The sequence below is a fragment of the Pongo pygmaeus genome, chromosome 22, assembly GCF_028885625.2.
Source record: "Pongo pygmaeus isolate AG05252 chromosome 22, NHGRI_mPonPyg2-v2.0_pri, whole genome shotgun sequence".
Taxonomy (NCBI): domain Eukaryota; kingdom Metazoa; phylum Chordata; class Mammalia; order Primates; family Hominidae; genus Pongo; species Pongo pygmaeus.
This window is the reverse complement of record NC_072395.2, coordinates 1562891-1572530: the sequence shown is the minus strand read 5'-3', so window position 1 is coordinate 1572530 and position 9640 is coordinate 1562891. Positions and strand designations below refer to the sequence as shown.

The 9640-nt window shown below is 41.1% G+C and overlaps 1 pseudogene; it reads left to right on the top strand.

Moving 5' to 3' along the window:
• The first annotated feature begins 7985 nt into the window (after positions 1 to 7985).
• On the top strand, positions 7986 to 9286 carry LOC129026128 (C-terminal-binding protein 2-like; annotated as a pseudogene).
• The last annotated feature ends 354 nt before the right edge of the window (positions 9287 to 9640 follow it).

The window sequence follows — 9640 nt, the reverse complement described above, 5'->3', positions numbered from 1 at the left end:
AGAATTGAATGTTACAGATAACCCTTCAAAAAATCAGTGAATCCAGGAGCTGGTTTTTTGAAAAGATTAACAAATAGACCTCTAGTAAGACTAATAAAGAAGAAAAGAGAGAAGAATCAAATAGACACCATAAAAAATGACAAAGGGAATATCACCACTGAACCCCCAGAAATGCAAACTAACGTCAGAGAATATTATAAACACCTCTACGCAAATAAACTGGAAAATCCAGAAGAAATGGATAAATTCCTGGAAACATACACCTCCCCACCAAGACTAAATGAGGAAGAAGTTGAATCTCGGAATAGACCAATAACAAGCTCCGAAATTGAGACAATAATCAATAGCTTACCAACCAAAAAAAGTCCAGGAGCAGAAGAATTCACAGCAAAATTCTACCATAGGTACAAAGAGGAGCTGGTACCACCCCTTCTGAAACTAATCGAATCAATAGAAAAGAGGGAGTCTTTCCTAATTCATTTTATGAGGCCAGCATCATCCTGATACCAAAGCCTGGCAGAGGCACAACAACAACAAAAAAGAGAATTTTAGGACAATATCACTGATGAATATCGATGCAAACATCCTCAATAAAATGCTGGCATACCAAATCCAGCAGCATATCAAAAAGCTTATCCACCGGCTTCATCCCTGGGACTCAAGTCTGGTTCAACATACGCAAATCAATAAACATAATTCATCACAGAAACAGAACCAACCGTATAAACCACACCACTGTCTCAATAGATGCAGAAAAGGCCTTCGACAAAATTCAACAGGCTTTCATGATAAAAACTCTAAATAAATAGGTATTGATGGAAAGTATCTCAAAATAATAAGAGCTGTTTATGACAAATCCACAGCCAATATCATGCAGAATCGGCAAACACTGGAAGCATTCCCTTTGAAAACCAGCACAAGACAAGGATGTCCTCTCTCACCACTCCCACTCGACATAGTATCAGAAGATCTGGCCAGGGCCATCAAGCAAGAGAAAGAAATAATGGATATTCAACTAGGGAAAAGAGGAAGCCAAATTGTGTCTGTTTGCAGATGACATGATTGTATATTTAGAAAACCCCATCGTCTCAACCCAAAATCTCCTTAAACTGATAAGCAAATTCAGCAAAGTCTCAGGATACAAAATAATGTGAAAATTCACAAGCATTCCTATACAACAAAAACAGACAAACAGAGAGCCAAATCATGAGTGAACTCCCACTCAAGATTGCTACAAAGAGAATAAAATATCTAGGAATCCAACTTACAAGGGATGTGAAGGACCTCTTCAAGGAGAACTACAAACCACTGCTCAATGAAATAAAAGCAGACACAAACAAATGGAAGAGTATTCCATGCTCATGGAAAAGAAGAATCAATATCGTGAAAATGGCCATACAGCCCAAGAAAACTTACAGATTCAATGCTATCCCCATCAAGCTACCACTGACTTTCTTCACAGAATTGGAAAAAACTACTTTGAAGTTCATATGGAACCAAAAAACAGCCTGCATAGGCCAGACAATCCTAAGCAAAAAGAGAAAAGCTGGACGCATCACGCTACCTGATTTCAATCTATACTACAAGTCTACAGTAACAAAAACAACATGGTACTGGTATCAAAACAGATATATAGACCAAAGGAACAGGACAGAGGCCTCAGAAATAACACCACACATCTACAACCATCTTATCTTTGACAAACGTGATAAAAACAGGCAATGGGGAAAGGATTCCTTATTTAATAAATGTTGCTGGAAAAAATGGCTAGCCATATGCAGAAAACTGAAACTGGATTAATTCCTTACACCATATACAAAAATTGACTCAAGGTGGATTAAAGACTTAAATGTAAGACCTAAAACCATGAAAAGCCTAAAAGAAAACCTAGGCAATACCATTCAGGACATAGGCATGGGCAAAGACTTCACGAGTAAAACATCAAAAACAATGGCAACAAAAGCCAAAATTAACAAATGAAACTTAATTAAACTCAAGAATTTCTGCACAGCAGCGAAACTATCATCAGAGTGAACAGGCAACCTACAGAATGGGAGAAAATGTTTGCAATCTACCCATCTGACAAAGAACTCATATCTGGAATCTACAAAGAACTTAAACAAATTTACAAGAAAAAAAAAAAAGAACAATCCCATCAAAAAGTGGGCAAATGATATGAACAGACACTTCTCAAAAGAAGACATTTATGTAACCAACAGACATATGAAAAATTGCTCATCATCACTGGTAATCAGAGAAATGCAAATGAAAACCACAATGAGATACCATCTTACGTCAGTTAGAATGGGAATCATTAAAATGTCAGGAAAGAACAGATGCTGGAGAGGATGTGGAAAAATAGAAACGCTTTTACACCGTGGGTGGGGGTGTAAATTAGTTCAACCACTGTGGAAGACAGTGTGGCAATTCCTCAAGTATCTACAACCAGAAATACCATTTGACCCAGCAATCTCATTACTGGGTATATATTCAAAGGATTATAAATCATGCTACTATAAAGACACATGCACACGTATGTTTATCGTGGCACTGTTCACAATGGCAAAGTCTTGGAACCAACCCAAATATCCATCAACGATAGACTGGATTAAGAAATTGTGGAGTATATACACCATGGAATACTATGCAGCCTTTAAAAAAGGATGAGTTCACGTTTTTACAGGGACATGGATGAAGCTGGAAACCATCATTCTTAGCAAATTGTCACAAGGATAGAAAACCAAACACTACATGTTCTCACTCATAGGTAGGAGATGAACATTGAGAATACATGGACACAGGGCAGCGAACATCAAACACTAGTGCCTGTTTGTTGGTTTGGGGTTATTGAAGGGATAGCATTAGGAGAAACACTTAATGTAAATGATGAGTTGATGGGTGCAGCAAACCAACATGGCACATGTATACCTATGTAACAAACCTGTACTTTCTTTACATGTACCCTAGCACTTAAAGTATAATAAAAAATTGAAGGTTACAGACTATAATTTCTGACCAAAATGGATTAAAGCTAAAAATCAATAACAGAAGAAAATTCATAAAATTCACAAATACATGAAAATTAAACAATTTACTCTTCAACATGCTTTTGTTCAAGAGTTAGAAAACTTAATATTTTGAACTTGTCTATTATCCACAAAGTGACCTCCAGATTGAATACAATCCCTATGAAATTCTTAAGATTATTTTTGACAGAAACAGAGAATGTGACTTCCCAAAGTATACGGAATTTCAGGGGACCACATAAAAAGAGTTGGAAGCATTACAATTACTGATTTCAAAACATGTTAAAAATCTACAGTAATCAAAATCGTTTGTTACTGTCAGAAAGTCAGAGAACTAGGCTAATAAAAAGATCTTTGCCAATTCTGCAGACAGTGCCCGCATCGTCCTGCAGACTGACAATGATCATTTTGCTTCTGATAACCTTAAAGTGTGAGGCAGAGCTGGGCATGTGCCAGTCTGTGGAGAGCGACATCACTGATAACACCAGTGTCACTCAGTCTCTGCTGGAATCAGAGATCGAGGCCCTCAAGGAAGAGCTGCTCTTCATGAAGAACCATGAGGAGGAAGTTAAAGGTCTACAAGGCCTGATTTCCAGCTCTTGGTTGACCATGGAGGTAGATGTCCCCAAGTCTCAGGACCTTAGCAAGATCGTGGCAGGCATCCAGGCCCAATATGAGGAGATGGCTGAGAGAAACTGAGAGGAGCTGGACAAGTACTGGTGCCAGCAGACTGAGGAGAGCACCACAGTATTCACCATGCAGTCCACTGAGATCAGAGGTGCTGAGAGGATGATCAGGGAGCTGAGAGGTACAGTCGAGTCATTGGATATTGATCTGGACTCGATGGGAAATCTGAAGGCCACCTTGGAGAGCAGCCTGAGGGAGGTAGATGCAAATGGAGCAGATCAACAGGATCTTGCTGCACCTGGAGTCAGAGCTGGCACAAACCCGGGAAGAGAGGAACCAGGCCCAGGAGCACAAAGCCCTGTGGAACATCAAGGTCAAACTGGAGACTGAGATTGCCACCTACTGCCGCCTGCTATAAGACGGGGAGGACTTCACCCTTGGTGATGCTCTGGACAGCAACAAATACCTGAAAACCATCCAAAAGAACGCCCCCGCAGGATAGTGGACGGCAAAGTGTTGTCTGAGACCAACAACGCTGACGTTTTGAGATGCTGAGCCAGCAGAAGCAAGGTCCCTTTGGGGAGAAGGAGGCCAATAAAAAGTTCAGAGGTCAAAAAAAAAAAATTACCTGCAAATCACAGAAGTGTTTCCTTCACACAAAAGTAATATAGATTCATTAATTCATAGAAGTGGAAATTAGGACAATTTCCACAACTACTCACCCAGAGACGATTAAAAAATTAGTTGACCACCAACTCATAAAACAAATACACAAGTCATAAATAAAGTATGAGTAATGTTTATACAGGCAAATGAATAGAGAATTATGTTGGCAATAGGCATATGGTTGATCAATATTTGACTTATTTTCTACACTCCTTGAAAGTGTATACAGTTGAATATAGTCATACAAAATTATAATACATAGGCAGAATCTAAAAACACAATTAAATGATATAAGGCAGCCTATGTTAACAAGGAAATACAGGAATATAAAATATTAGAAAACAATATTAAATAAACATTAACCTGTGAAATACTGAATAAACAAAGCACACAACTGAAGAAGACTCTTTGTAGATAGCTACAATGTTCAACCAAAACTGGGCACCTATAAAGAGCAGATTTTGAATTATTAGCATGTGGTTAGAGTAACAAAATTGCACAAAAAATGCATTATAATCTCCCATAAAGAGCATTTAGAAGAAAGTTTTAATAAAGATTTCAATGATATTAGAAACATTTTTTATTATGTTCTTTATATATTACTCCTCATTTTATACAAATGGAAAGGCTATAATTTATTTTCTTCTATTTTATTTTTTGAGACAGAGTCTCTCTCTGTCACCCAGGCTGGAGTGTAGTGGTGAGCCCTTGGCTCACTACAACCTCCACCTCCCAGTTTCATGCCATTCTCCTGCCTCAGCCTCCCGAGTAGCTGGGACCACAGGCACCCATCACCACGCCCGGCTAATTTTTTTGTATTTTTAGAAGAAAAGGGGTTTCACCATGTTGGCCAGGATGGTCTTGATCTCCTGACCTTGTGATCCGACCGTCTCGGCCTCCCAACGTGCTGGGATTACAGGTGTGAGCCTCCGCGCCCGGCCGGCTACATTTTTTGTATTTTTAGTAGAGAAGGGATTTCACCATGTTGGCCAGGCTGGTCTTGAACACCTGACCTCGTGATCCACCCACCTCAGCCTCTTAAAATGCTGGGATTACAGGCGTGAGCCACTGCACTGGCTTATAATTTATTTTTTTAAAAACAAAGAAAAGACTTACATTTTTAAATACGGGAACAACATGAATATTGTAAAATGTGCTGTGGAACACCACAATACAATAAGCAAATAGAAATAAATTATACTATCATTCAGATAAATGTTGAGGAAAGTAAATGGAAACACTAATGATAAGTTTTTCTATGCAGTGAATTTAGACACAAACTAAAACTTTTCTTAATGTGATGTGCATACTATCTAATTCACTTTCTATATAACACATAAATTCAAGTGTGCTATTCTGAAACTCCTGAAGCTAAAATTATAGGCTAATTTGGCATACATAAAAATAAGACAGGGAAAACGTACAGATCACAGTCCCACTAAGCTTTGTATAAGATTAATTAATAAAATAATTCATTAAGAAATAATGTAACAATTAAGAATTTATTCTATTCTTGGCAAGTTTCTAAGTTTTTTTTATGGCACTAAGGTCTTTAAAAATTCTTTGAAATGAGTGGTTACAATAAACTATTCCACAAGTGAGGCGCTTCGCATAGAGAGTTCACATTTCTAAGTTAGTTTCTACTAAAGAAAAGAAAACTTTTTGACCTACATTACCAGAGACGAAAAAAAGAATAAAGTGAAATAGAAGATTCAACTTTATCATATGTGCTGAAGTGCTTTGGGCTCTGATAAATTTTTTTTCCGATATTTTTACACGATCACATTTGAAATCACAGGACTGAAAATCATGAAGCAGAAGCATGTGTCCTTGGTGTTTCTGAAATATGTGAATCAAAACCCAAGGTCTGCACTTTTACTCTCACAAACTTCTGACGTGAGGCACAGATTTTACAAAACAGCTGTAAATAAAAGTCTCGCAAAATGTGCAGATTTCCTCAGATCCCAAAAAACAATGGAAAAGCACTCAGACCACAAGGCCTTCATGGGAATAACAGAAAGAAGAGGAGAACTTTGGCTCTCGCTGTGAATGCCCTGGAATATTAGTGGAGGAACAGGAGAAGCCTTAGAAGATTTAGGAGCATAATCAGCATAAGGTAGGAAATTTCCATCTGTAGCAGCAAAAGAAGTAAATCTAGGATTTTCCAGAACCAATTTCTTTGAAGCAGAACTTCCAACACCACATTTTTAAGGTTTTCTCCTTGGCCTTTTCACCTCTCATCTTTGTTATTTGTTCATTCTTTCCTATTGGGGTGATGCCTATTATTCTCTCTCTTTTTACATTCCAAAGATATTTCCTTTACTGTGGAACAGGGGCGTCCAAGGGAGACCACAGCCATGAGTTCTTAGTTTCTGTTTCTGGTTGAGCCAGCAAGGCCCTTTCTTCATCCCCCTTTTCTGCTTATCACTAGAGACAGAACCTGAAAACCATGGTTGCAGGCTTCTAAAAGCCTAAAATAAAACACAGCCATAAAAAGAACAGTACAAGTCGGGTTGGAAAAGCTTGCTGTACAAGGCAACCAGGTCTGGCTTACATTCACCACATCCTTTCTTCTTTCCCAGAAATTGGGCTCAAGAGAAAACGTCCAACTTTTAGTATCTCCCTCAGTATACGATGAGAATAGTGGAACATATGTTCAAAGGTTTGGCTTTTGGGGCTACCTCTGGTGACTAGATTCTGTCTCCCCCAACAGGGAGTGCTAAAGGAAATGGCAGAGTAATAAGAATGACAACTTATGACTGCTGAGAAAAGAAGCTGAATGCTTATCACAGCCTCAGAGAAACAAACACTGCAATCAACTGCAGAAGCAAAGGACTACCGTGTCTGGAAAATAAGGGGAAAAATATCTTTACCTTAAAAATACACACACAAGGCCAGAGAAAACACATCGAAGACCCTGTTAATGAAGCACCAGAATATTCAGCCTCACTGACTGCTGTATTATCTTGTAGTAAGAAACTTTTTACATACTACGTTACACAGTTGTTTTATAAATTTCTGAATCTCATCAAAAGATTGCAGGGCATACAGAGAAGGCAGAAAACAGAGAAAACATGTCCCAATTAAAGAAATAAAATAAACCTACAAATATTGACCTTTAAAAATCTTTGTTGATCTTGAAAGATCAAAATCTGTAGGTTTATTCTTTTGTTGTTGTTGTTTTTGTTTTTGCATTATATAGTTTAAAAATCAAAATAATTATCAAGGCCGCTTAATGAGACGGGCACTCCTCTGGTCCGCGGGGCACCGGGAAAGGAGGAGCCTGGAGACCATGCCGGACACATTGGTGGCCCCAGGCTCAGACCAGGAGCAAGGACCAGGATGCACCGGGCCGAAACCGCCTCCACTTCCAGCGTTCGCGGATTCCAGGAGCTCCAGACCTGGGGTCGTGGTGAGATTCTTTGATTGATTGTGTGATGGTGGCTGAGTTGCAAGCAAACAGGTTTCATCACTTAAATTGCTTTGAACCAATGAACCTGTATTCCCTTACAAAGATGGACAGCCCATCGTGTGTACTATAGATTTTCTGAACAAATTTATATTGGATTCATAGTGGTGTCATGCACGCAGACGCCTCCGAGTTCCCCTAAGTTCTTAGAGGACTGCTTTGACTTTTGATCTGAGAATTGCAAAGTTCCCTAAAGAATGACATTTGTGGATAAGCGCAAACTTAAGAGACAGCGATTGGACAGAATTTGTGTAGGAATTCGCCTCCACGTCATGAAAGGCCCCCTGCAACCCCGCCCTGTGGTGGCGCTGCTGGACGGCCGCGACTGCATTGTGGACATGCCCATCCTGAAGGACCTGGCCACCGTGGCCTTCTGTGACGTGCAGTCCACGCAGGAGATCCACGAGAAGGTTCTAAACGGAGCCGTGGGCGCCATGATGTACCACACCAAAACCCTCACCAGGGAGGACCTGGCAAATTTCAAGGCCCTGAGAGTGATCGTGCGGGTGGGCAGTGGCTACGACAACGTAAACATCAAGGCTGCTGGCGAGCTCAGAATTGCTGTGTGCAACATCCCGCCCGCAGCCGTGGAAGAGACAGCCTACTCCACTATCTGCCGCATCCTCAACATGCACCAGAGGAACACATGGCTGGAACAGGCACTGTTGGAAGGCAAGCGGGTTCAGAGCGGGGAGCAGATCTGCAACGTGGCCTCGGGAGTGGCCCGCATTCGTGGGGAGACGCTGGGCCTCATCGGCTACGGTCGCACCCAGCAGGCTTTTGCAGTTCCAGCCACCGCCTTTGGATTCAGCGTCATATTTTATTACCCCTAATTGCAGGATGGAATCGAGCTGTTCCTGGGCGTGCAGAGGGTCTACACCATGCAGGATTTGCTGTATCAGAGCGACTGCGTCTCCTTGCCCTGCAGTCTCAGCGAACATAAACACCACCTCATCAATGACTTTACCAGAAAGCAGATGAGGCAGGGAGCATTCCTTGTGAACACAGCCCGTGGAGGCCTGGTGGATGAGAAAGCCTTAGCACAGGCCCTCAAGGAGGGCAAGATACGAGAGGCAGCCCTCGACGTGAATGAGTCATAGCCCTTTAGCTTGGCTCAGGGTCCATTGAAGATGTCCCGAATATCATCTGCACTCCTCACACTGCCTGCTACAGCAAGCAGGCGTCACTGGAGATGAAGGAGGCAGCTGCCACCGAGATCCGCTGAGCCATCACAGGTCGCATCCCAGGAAGCTTAAGAAACTGTGAACAAGGAATTCTTTGTCACATCTGTGCTTTGGTCAGTAACAGACCAGCAAGCAATTCATCCAGTCATCGTCGGCGTGGCTCCAGGAGGACTTCCTGCATCCATGGAAGGGATCATCCCTGGATGCATCCCAGTGACTCACAAGCTCCCGAGAGTGGCACATACTTCCCAAGCGCCCTCTCCCAACCAGCCCACAATCACGGGGACAATCGAGAGCACCCCAACGAGAAATAGTAGAGAATGCCGGAGGGTAATCATTCTGATACACTTGGGAACAAGGACAGTGAAAAATAGATGAACTAACAGAAAAAGAATGTGGCGCTCTTTTTATCTGATTCTGGACATATACATCATTGATGTTGCAGTGTTAAAACTACAAGAGTTAGAAAACTGAAGATGTCGTCTGCTTACGGATGCTCTGAAAGAATAGGGTGTGATTTATTAACCATCAACTTCGGTTATTGTGTGTTAAGTTATTCATCTGTGAGTCAAATCACAAAGAATAAATAGAACTTTTTCCTTTATCAGTCCCTTGGGCACAGCAGGACCGGAACACCCTGCTCAGAATGTTGCATCAAGACTTCCAAC